This window comes from Neltuma alba, unplaced genomic scaffold (assembly GCF_004799145.2).
Source record: "Neltuma alba isolate B1F8T4 unplaced genomic scaffold, ASM479914v2 tig00012910_pilon, whole genome shotgun sequence".
NCBI lineage: Eukaryota > Viridiplantae > Streptophyta > Magnoliopsida > Fabales > Fabaceae > Neltuma > Neltuma alba.
In genome coordinates this window covers 393669-405736 of record NW_021637279.1, presented here as the reverse complement: position 1 = coordinate 405736, position 12068 = coordinate 393669, and the positions used below count along the sequence as shown (strand labels likewise).

Sequence of the window (12068 nt, the reverse complement as noted above, 5' to 3'; positions counted from 1 at the left end):
TGCCGTCCTGCTCTGTTCGTCTCTCTGTTCCCGCCGCGCCTCCGTGTGTGTGTGCGTTTTTCGTTCGACCTTTTTGTTTTTCCGCTGGTGCCGCTTGCGTCTTCGCCTCAGCGTGTGTGTGTTTTTCGTTCGGCGTCTTCTTTTTTTGTTGCCGCCGCCCAGATCTTCGGTTTTTCCCCAAGCCGAAGGTGATTATTGGATATTAGGGGTGGAGCAAACGCAGCGTTGTGCTCCCCCTTTTATTATTTTATTATTTTATTTTTTTTCCTTTTTTTTTTATTTTTATTTTTTTATTTGCAAAATCTTTCAAAAATCTGCAAGCAAAAATTCATAGATAAGGTAGCATTAATTGTCCTCAAAAATCAATTAGTCGCAATTAAACCAAAATATGATAATTTTGCCCCTATAAAATAATAATTCAAAATAAAATAAATTAAATCAATTAAGGTAAAAAAGGACTAATTAAGTTGACAAAACCCATATAAAAGATATCAAAATATATAAAAATAATTGAGTTTGTCATGTAACTTTTAAAGTATTCATTTTAATCCTTCAAATAGTGGTCCACCATAATTTTTTATATATGGTAGTATTTATTCAATTAGAGGGCAGTTGGATTCCTATATGCATTTACTACTCTTTGTTGGTCCTAATTCTAAGAGGAGGGCAAAGTTGATTATCTCTATTTTATCGCTATTTAATTTAACTTCTTGTCCGTCCTAATAATTTATTGTATAATTGAACGTATTAAGAGAAGAGCTAGTACAAGACATTAATATTCCAATAGATACATTAGGCTATATCAAAAGATCATGTCATTTTTCAAAATTAAAATTACATAAATATTATTTAAGATCAATTTTATGTGCTACATGGCTGCCAATATGGATTAAGCGTATTTTTTAATGAGAGTAAAATGTAGAACGATTTCATTATACATAAAAAATTTTATAATGATTTTACAACTCAACACACAATGAGATGAATGATATAAAAGTTGATAAATTAGAGTATTGATAATAATTAATAGGTTCGGGCAAAACCTTCTGTTATGATCGCAAGAAGTATTCGAAGAGCAGAAGATAAAACTTCTATTAATATTTGAGCTCCACATACATCTCAGCCATGATCATTCTATCGATATTCATCAAGAAACAATGCAAGAAATATAAGAGAATGATAACAAATGTAGAACGGAAATACAGGATGGAGAGAGAGCCGGAGAGAGAGAGAGAGAGCCACAGAGACGAAGAGATTCCCAAAATGCTAATCACACCCCCACTTGTAACCGTATTTGTCTTCTCATGCAGAATCCTCCAATTCTCTCAACTTCCAGGTCTTACGTCGCGCTCTCTGACTCTTCCTTCTAGATTCTTGTATGCTCATTGGGCCATGGGCCCCAGATGGACCCTGCACTCGTGTTGGGTCGTCTGGACCCTTGTGCATGACATCACTCCCCCCATTAAGGGAGACCTTGTCCTCAAGGTCCAGGGAAGGATAGAGGGACTCTAAAGCAGCGGCATCCTCCCACGATTCTTCGTTTGGACCGTCCCACTGCACTAGAAACTGTTTGACCCATTTGTCCCGGTGCTGAACCATACGAGAATCCAAAACAGCCACTGGTTGCAGTAAAGGTCCCTCAGGAACCGACAATAATGGTAATGGCACAAACGGAGGCGGGACCACTTCGCCATAGAACCTCTTCAGAGCAGAAATGTGGAAAACAGGATGGATCCAGGTGTGAGCAGGTAGATCCAGCTTGTAAGCAACACGGCCAATGCGCTCCAGGACTTTGAAGGGGCCAAAATAACGGAGTGCAAGCTTGTGGAATTTATGCAATTCAACGGAATGTTGTCTATAAGGTCGGAGTTTGACCCAGACCATATCACCCACTTGATACTCCACATCAGAGCGATTGCGATCGGCATAGTACTTCATGCGACACTGTGCTCACAATAAATTCTGTTTCAGAGTATCCAGTACGTCATCTCGTCGAATCAACTGTTGATGAATGTCCAGCGGTGTATCTTCAAGATAGGAGTGACGAAGCACCGGGGGCGGATTCCGACCATAGACTACCTTGAAGGGAACCATACCAATCGATGTCTGAAAAGAGGAATTATACCAAAACTCGGCCCATGGCAGATAACCCAACCATTGACGAGGGTGTTCAGAAACAAAGCAATGTAAATATAGTTCCAGACTCTTATTCAAAGCCTCTGTTTGCCCATCAGACTGGGAATGGTAAGCAGTCGAAAAATGAAGTTGTGAACCTTGAAGTTTCATTAGGTGGCGCCAAAAGGTACTCGTAAAGACCTTATCTCGGTCGGTGACAATGGATTTAGGAATCCCATGTAGCTTTACGATGTGTTGGACAAAAACTTCAGCTACCGACGTGCTAGAAAAAGTCGCTGGCAACGGAATAAAGTGGCCATACTTGGATAAGCGATCCACTACTACCAGAATAACAGAGTTCCCCTTAACTATTGGTAAGCCAGTGATAAAATCCATTGAAATGTCCTCCCATATTCGGTCTGGAACAGGAAGGGGTTGTAGTAAGCCCGCTGGATGAAGTTGGGAGCTTTTGGCTTGTTGACAGATCCGACATTGTTGCACATAGATGCGAATATCTTGTCGCATTTTAGGCCAAAAAAATAAACGAGCTACTCTGTGCAAAGTGCGAAGGAAGCCGACGTGTCCCCCAATAACAGAGGCATGAAATTCATCTAAGATAGCCTTAATCAGATCTGGCTGGTCATGGGGAATAACCAAACGATTACGCTAATACAAATCAGATTGTTTCAATTGGTAGTCCCCATCCATTGCAACTCCATTTTTGATCTTGTCTTTGAGCTGTTGAATCAGAGCCGAGGACCTTGCTACCTCATACACACGATCCATGAAAGAGGATCCCAAAGAAGTAATGGCCATACAGGACACTCGTGATAGAGCGTCGGCTGCTTGATTGTGGCGTCCTGGCTTATATTCAATATCAAATTGATACCCTAAGAGTTTTGGTAGAAAAGCTTCTTGTTCTGGCGTTTGAATGACTTGGTCCCCCAAATGCTTGAGATTGGCGTGATCTATCCGAATGATGAAGTAATGACCAAAGAGATAATGACGAAATTTTGAAATCGCTTCTGTAATGGCCATAAGTTCGTGGACATAAACTGATTGTGCTTGCATTTGAGGGGACAACTTCTTAGAGAAGAAGGCAATAGGGTGACCGTCCTGGCTAAGCACAGCGCCCAGACCAATACCGGATGCGTCAGTCTCCAAGATGAAGGGTTTCGCAAAATCTGGAAGAATAAGCACTGGGGCCTGGGTAATAGCTTCCTTTAGTGTTTCAAAAGCACATTGAGCTTCGTTGGTCCAGTCAAAAGCATCCTTACCCAACAATTTTGTTAATGGGCTAGCTATTTGAGCATACTTCTTTATAAAACGACGGTAATACCCACTTAGACCCAGGAAGCCTTTGAGTTGTGTAGTGGTAGTTGGCTGAGGCCAATCTTGTATGGCTTTTACTTTGGACTCATCCATTTCAATCCCTCTTTCAGATATTACGTGACCCAAGTATTCGATCCGACGCCGCCCGAATGCACACTTGCCCAGTTTTGCAAAAACCGGTGTCGAGCTAGGGTGTCCAAGACTAATTCAACATGATTTAAATGTAGCTCCCACGTGTTGTTGTATATCAAAATATCATCAAAAAATATCAAAACAAACCACCGTAGATATGGCCGGAAAATTGAATTCATTAGGGACTGGAATGTGGTCGGTGCATTTGTAAGGCCGAAGGGCATGACCATCCATTCGTACAGCCCTTGGTGAGTACGGAAAGCCGTTTTCTCCCATTCTGATTCACGCATAAGGATCTGATGGTATCCAGAACGTTGGTCCAATTTTGAGTAGAAGACAGATTCATGGAGTTCGTCGATCAATTCATCCACTGTAGGCATAGGGAATGCGTCTTTCACCGTTACTGCGTTCAACGCTCTGTAGTCAATGCAGAAACGCCAGGTTCCATCCTTCTTTTTTACCAGGATAACAGGCGCTGAGAATGGGCTACTACTGGGTCGTATTAAACCTTCGTTCAAGAGATCCTCTACTATTCGCTCGATCTCTGTTTTCTGACTCACCGGATATCGGTAGAGCCTTACGTTAACCGGTTGTGTCCCTGGTAGTAATTCAATGCAATGCTCATGGTCCCGAGTGGGAGGCAGCCCCTTGGGTTTCTGAAAGACTGAGCTGTATGATTTCAGTACGAGTGCCAAGTCTGATGGGAGGTCTTCAGAAATTTCTACGAACTGAGGGTCTACTACTTCTACCATAAAACATTCTGCCATAGAATCCGTCTGATGGATTCGTACTAAATGATGAAAGGTTGCCTGAGCCATCGGTTTCCCTCGGAACCCCTTTAAGGTGACCCATTGCCCATTGGTCAGGAATTTTACAGTAGAGTTACTGTAATCGGCTACGTGGGGCCCCAAAGTCTCAAGCCAATCCGCTCCTATAACCATATCCACGCCAGCCACGGGTAGCACCAGCATAGTCATACTGAGAGTGTAATCACAGATCTTGACAGGGACGTTAACAACCACTTGGTTTGTTCTTTTTATTGGTCCGATTCCCCCTAATACTCGGATCTCTGTAGTCCGTTCTACCGGTAGTTGCAGGTGTTGCACAATCCTCGGATGTAGTAAGTTGTCAGAACTCCCTCCATCCAATAAGATTTGCACATTTGTGCCATATATTGATCCATTGAACTGTATAGTTGCTGGCCCTTGTGTTCCTCTTAGTGCATGGAGAGATAAATGATGGAAGGTACTCTCGACAGGGACCTCGTCGTGCTCTTCAGTCACGTCTTCCGAATCTTCTTCACTGTGGAGCATCATTAATTGTTTGTTGGCACATCTATGCGTTGGGGAAAATTTCTCATTGCATGTGTAGCATAACCCCTTCTCTCGCCGGATTTGCATTTCTGCTGGAGTGATTTTCTTGATCGGTGGGCGGTTAGGTGTGGGTAATAATGGCGGTAGATTGGTTTTTCCTCCTCCACTCAGATTTGTCAAGGATTCTGCTGCTGTATTAGAATGGGCCCCAGCTCCCTTACTCAGATATCCACCACCCCCATAGTATGCGTTGCTTCGGGTTTTAGTAACCACATTCTGCTCTGATGCTTCTGCAAATAAGCGAGCAATCGACATTGCCTTGAGCACTGTGAGTGGTCTCTGCACCAATACTTCTTTCTTCAATTCAGGTTTCAGTCCCCCGAGATAGCAATCTAAAAGAGAAGACTCCGGTATCTCCTCTGTCCGGTTGGCCAATGAGATGAACTTCTCATTGTACTCGTCAAGGGGGCCCCGCTGCACAAGTTTGAACAACTGTGACCTTGCACAATTGAACTCCGACGGTCCGTACTGGGCTTCGACAGCCTTGACCAGGGTGTACCAAGTGGGGACCCTTCCCGTCCTTTCTAACATCTGGAACCAGGGTAACACCTCCCCGTGACAGAGGCAATGACTATCTTCTGAGCATCAGTCATTTCATAGTACTTGAAATATTGTTCAGCCTTGAAGATGCAGTTTAATGCATCGGACCCGTCAAATCTTGGGAAGTCCACTTTAATTTGCTTCCCCGTAGTATGAACGTAAGACACCGTTTAAGTATTAGTCTTCGCAGGATCGCTCGTCTCTTCCTTAGTATTAGCGTCCCACCTCTGGCTCATTATATCCATTCGGGTCATCAATGCTTCCATCATGTCTTCGAGCTTATTAAATCTACCGCGAGCTTCATCAATAAACTCATTGGTTCTCTTTTGTTCAGCTTGCAATTCCTTTATCCGTGTGTTATCTGCCATTTCGGACCCTCTCAACGAGAGCACCAACTGTTATGATCGCAAGAAGTATTCGAAGAGCAGAAGATAAAACTTCTATTAATATTTGAGCTCCACATACATCTCAGCCATGATCATTCTATCGATATTAATCAAGAAACAATGCAAGAAATATAAGAGAATGATAACAAATACAGAACGGAAATGCAGGATGGAGAGAGAGCCGGAGAGAGAAAGAGAGCCACAGAGACGAAGAGATTCCCAAAATGCTAATCACACCCCCCACTTGTAACCGTATTTGTCTTCTTATGCAGAATCCTCCAATTCTCTCAGCTTCCAAGTCTTACGTCGTGCTCTCTGACTCTTCCTTCTAGATTCTTGTATGCTCATTGGGCCATGGGCCCCAGATGGACCCTGCACTCATGTTGGGTCGTCTGGACCCTTGTGCATGACACCTTCGAGGTAGTGAGAACCCCAACCCACCAAAAACTCCCCAAGTTACTTTAATTTGAGTTGATTACTTGCATTAAATTTTAACTAAATAGATTATAAAAATTACGGCTGTTATTTAATTATGGGGAAGAACGTAGTTTTAAAAGTAGAAGTTTCATTGACCTAACCAAAGAAGCTAAGTCAATAAGTTGATGATACAGAAAGTGGATCGGCCATGAATATTTAGTTTCATAGGTTTCCTTTGAAGAACAAACAATTGCAAGAAAGCTCCTGAGAGATATTCATGGCTTCTCTACACCCTCCCCTTCTTTCTGCTCTTCCCTTCAAATTAGTATGGATTCCAAACTATGCCTTCAGATCAGTGGCATGCAAAGCCACAGAGCAGGATGGTGACTTCAAACCAAAAAAAACCCACAAACCCACCACCAACTAGTCCCTCAACTTGCCAGAAGAAACCTCCTCCTAGGTCTAGGAAGTCTTTATAGTTCTCTTCACCACAATGACCCGTTTGCCTTGGCCGACCCGATCGTGCCACCGGACCTCGCAGAGTGCCGATCGCCAGAGCTCCCCAACTGTGCTGCGGTGACCAATTGTTGCCCGCCACCGTCCCCATACATAAAAGACTTCAAATTTCCATCACTATTCGATAAGATTAAGATCAGAACAGCTGCTCATTTAGTTGATGAAGGCTATAAAGAGAAATACGAAGAAGCTGATCGTCGCATGAAAGCGCTCCCACCGGACGATCCTCGTAACTTTATTCAACAAGCAAACGTTCATTGTGCTTACTGTGATGGTGCTTATCACCAAGTAGGGTTTCCCGATTTGGACCTCCAAGTCCATGGTTCTTGGCTCTTCTTTCCCTTCCATCGTTGGTTCCTATGTTTCCACGAGAGAATATTGTCCAGCTTGATCGATGACCCTAATTTTGCTCTACCATTTTGGAACTTGGATGCACCAGCAGGCATGATGACTCAAAAATGCCAATCATCAACCGCCAACACCTGTGGATCTTCATTTCAATGGCTACGAATGGCAAGTATGAGTTTTATTCTTTTAATTTCAGAAATTTACAGCCCATGCATGCATCAATCTTTTTATATTTGCACAGAGAAGTTGGGATGATCAAGTGAATGAAAATCTCAAAACAATGTGCAAACAAATGGTGAGCGTTGGGAAACGTCCTTCCCGATTCTTTGGTGCGGCTTACCGGGCAGGACAGAGCGATCCCAATAATGGAGCCAGCACCATAGAGCTCATTCCTCACAACACGATGCATAATTGGACCGGTGATAACTACCAGCCCAATGGTGAGGACATGGGAAGCTTGTATTCCGCGGCAAGAGAACCCATCTTCTATTCCCATCATGCCAATGTCGATCGAATGTGGAAGATCTGGAAGACTCTGCCGGGCGGAAAAAGACAGGACATCAGAGACCCAGATTGGTTGGAATCTGGGTTCTTATTATGACGAGAACAAGGACCTCGTAGGCATCAAAATCAAGGATTGCCTCGACACCAGAAAGCTTGGCTACACGTACCGCGATATTGAAATCCCATGGAAAGAGGCCAAGCCCAGACGTTCTAGGAGCAAGTTCTTGGGAGAACTGGGGAAAAAATTCGATGAAGGCAAGGTAAATTTCCCTATGGTTTTACGCTCGCAGGTGCATATTATTGTGGAAAGAGAGAAGAAGGGAAGGAGTAAGGAGGAGAAGGAAATGACAGAGGAAGTGTTAGTGATTGAAGGGATTGAGTTTTCTGTGAGGGATTCGCCAGTGAAGTTTGATGTGTACGTGCACCGCGAAGGTGAATTCAGCGGGGGCGGTGGGCCCCTGACTACTGAGTTGGCGGGAAGCTTTGTGAGCGTGCCACATCATCACAAGAGGCTGACCATGAAGACTAATCTGAGACTTGGGATTACAGAGTTATTGAGGATTTGGGGGCTAATGATGACAAGGGCGTGGGTGTCACTCTTGTGCCTCAGGCTGGGAAGGGAATTACCACTGAACGTATCAGAATTGAGTATATAAATGAATGAAATTAATGGTGTATTTCTAGCTTATTGTCATGTCTCATTAAGCGTGCGTAATAAGATTGAACTGGTTGCAGACTCAGATTGCTCGGAAGTTAATCTAGTGGTCCTTCATGGCGGCTCCCATTGGTTTTTTTTGCATCAGTTGTTTATTTTCCCTACCTTGTATCATTCAACTTCAAGATGTACTCCTTGTCGTTAACTTTTCTCACATGAAAATTTAATCATTAAATATGTACTAAAATAATGAAGTTTTTTATTTTACTTCTGAAAAAAAAATCAAAAAATTGTTTTTTAATGTTATATTTTTATTTTTTCCATCTTTCTCTGCTCTCTCATGTATTTAATATGGGCAAAAATGAAAAAAAAATTACATTAATTATCCTGACAATGTTTTATATCTTATAACACGATTTTCTCCTAATCAACATCTAGACCAAAGGAATTATAATTTTTAGGCAAAATCCCCAAAAAAAATTATATTTGAAATTTTAAAACTTCAAATCAATCTTATTTACTATACTTTAATAGTAGTTGACTACAATTGAAAAGCAACACAATATTTTTATAGTAATTCTTGATTTAACGTGAAGAGGTATATATTTTTTAAATTTTTTAAAATATTTATGTCCACATAAAATGGCACGTGAGATCTTTTATCAAAAGGTCATGAGGGGAAGGGAATGAGGGAATCCTCACCCTCACACAGCCTTGTCTGATCTTATCTATGCTCCGGCTGACTAATATATTATTATAGGAAAGGTTTCTATTCACCTTATCTTTAGTCTGACCAATATTTAGAGTACACACATTTAATTTTTAAATTTGAACTGGTCTTCACAATCTCATTATAAAAGCGCGCCTTCGGTTCCACTTATCATCTCAAACAACTGAACAAAACATGGCCTCCATCTCATCATCATCTCTTTAATTTCCCTTTGGTCCTCCATTAATGCCTCTTCTTCTACTTCTTCCTTGTCTCCATTCTCTCATCCACGGCCCTCCCGAAATATCAAAGCAAAACGCTATCATGTTTCCAAATTCTCATGCAAAGCCATGCATAAGGACTCTGAAAACCCTAAAATTATCTCCCCAGAAGATCAACAACTACCTCGTGTGCTAGCTAATCGGAGAAGTGTTGTGCTTGCCCTTGGAGGACTTTGTGCCACTGCCGCCAACCCTGTTGCCTTTGCCGCTCCGGTGTCCCCACCGGACCTAACCACCTGTGGCCCGCCGGATCTATCTGGTTGAGCTTAGTCCAATTTATTTATTTTTTAGATAAAAATACTTCAATCATGCTAAATATATTTTTACATTTAATAAAAATGTTAAATAGAGGATATTTTGAAAATAAGTAGTCAACTCAAATGAACGTAACTGGTATAAACCATTTTGTTTGGGGTTCTCGCTACCCTGAAGGCTTTGCCCTTAGTATCATGGCCTTGCTAGGGAATCCCAAGGTCTTATTATATTAGGTGAAATTGTTGGGACCGACCTAGTATAAGTATAATTCATCAATTTTAATCATTTATACTCAATAAAAAATAAGCTTAATCCATTCAGCAGTCATGTAATATGTTAAGTAAAGTTGATCACAAATAAGATTTAAGTAATTTAAATTTTGGAAAACCTTTTTCAATGATAACAATGCATGTATTATTAATATAATCTTTTGGTTAAAATATGCATTTGTTCCTTTAACTTTACAAAGTTTTAACTTAGTCTCTTAACTTTAGAAAATATATTTTTGGCCATTTAACACCAAAAATCACTTAAATGTATTAATGTTTTATATACTAACTCTTCTCTTAATACATTTAGTTATCAATATTGCCCTCTTATTGGAATAATAAATCGGTTCATATAGGACAAAATACTACTGTGCCCACTAATCGAATAAATAATACTCTAAAAAGTATGGCGGGTCACTATATCGAAGGCTTGAAATGAATGCTTTAAAAATTACAGTTCCCTTCTAAATACATAGGCCCACTTCTCCATCCCATGGTTTTGATTTTCAGCGCCCTTGTTTGGCATATACGAAAGGTCTTTCTTCTCTTTCCTATATACTATAGTTTTCATATCTCTCATGCTTATCTTTATTTTACTGTACAGACTATTCTTCGGAAGTGCCTACCGAGCCAGAGACGTCCCGGAACCCGGCGCAGGCTTGATCGAGAACATCCCTCACGGTCCGGTCCACTTATGAATGGAGCACATGGAAAACCTTACGAGGCAAGAGGAGAGACATCTCCGACCCAGATTGGTTGAACTCCGGCTTCCTCTTCTACGACGAGAACAAGAACCTCGTACCCGTCTATTAAGAAGTCGAACTTCCTTCCATGGCTGAAATCTAAGCCCACACGTCGTCGCAGGTCTTCGAGAGCTCAAAAGGCAGCCCTAGTTCGTCAACTTTTTGGTGTTGGAGCTGCACAAGCTGCTGAGACTTCTTCAAAATCTGTCAAGTTCCCTGTGGTTCTGGAGTCTACAGTGCGCACAGATGTGAAGAGGCCTAAGAACGGGAGGGGCAAGAAGGAGAAGGAAGAGAAGGAGGAGGTGTTGGTGATTGAAGGGATTGAGTTTGAGAGAAATGAAGCAGTGAAGTTTGATGTGTTTGTTGATGATGAAGATGATAAGGTTATAAGAGCAGATAACTCAGAGTTCGCAGGAAGTTTCGTGAGCGTGCCTCACACGCACAAGCACAAGAACAAGAAGATTATTACATATTTAAGGTTGGGGTTAAGTGATTTGTGGAGGATTTAGAAGGCGAGGACGATGATAGTGTTCGTATGACTTTGGTTCCGAGGTATGGGAAAGGGCGAGTCACAATCAGAGGCATCAAGATTGAACTTATTGAAGACTGAGATTTCTCAGAAGTTAATTTGATGAACTTTCATGGCGGCTCCGAGTCGTTTTCTTCATCAGTTGTTTATTTTGGCTACCTTAATTTTTTGCAGCTGAAATCACTAAACTTCAAGATGTATAATTTGTTATGTTCTCGCAAGATGAGACCTGAGATCTTTTATGAGCGGGTCATGAGGGGAAGGGAATGAGCGAATCGGAGTGCAACGTTATCTCATCTTATCTATACTCTGACCAATATATATGCTACTATAAGAAAGCTTTCTATTCGTCTTATATAATGCATATGGAGTACAAATCATATACAGTGGGTCCGACATATTATTTTAATCAATATACAGAGAATTTATGGCACTTTTAAAGAACAACATTGTCATTGAATTATTAAAATTCAATGTGTAGAGGTGAAAATTCCTCAACAAATAAAAGAATAACATAAAAGAAAAATTAGTATGGGAGGCAACAGTTGTTATGACATTAATTAGGACCATGATCCTCAGATCAACCTCATATTTAGAACAGAATAAAGTATTTTTTTGTAATTTAATAACCCCACAAATTGGAACCAATTTATTTATATCTAACCAATTTTATGAATCCCACCAAGGGACAGATTGGAAACAAGCTAGGACAGGGGGGCCAAAAAAAATAAAAAAAGCTCCATGAGTAGCCTATCATAGAATGCACGATTATCATCATATCTATAAGTCGATGCCGATTATGAAAAAGAAGATTGTACGATGTCATTTGAGGAGATAGTGAACAATAAAATACTACATTATACATACAACCTCTGGTTATTAATATAAAAGCTAATTAGGAGTTGAATTTGATTCAAAATATAATATTTCAATCCACTTTTGTCTTTCATCTTTTCCTAAAATA

At 41.1% G+C, this 12068-nt stretch overlaps 1 pseudogene; it reads left to right on the top strand.

The window, feature by feature from the left end:
- Positions 1-6572: 6572 nt before the first annotated feature.
- LOC114732405 (polyphenol oxidase, chloroplastic-like) lies at positions 6573-11185 on the top strand (annotated as a pseudogene).
- Positions 11186-12068: the final 883 nt, after the last annotated feature.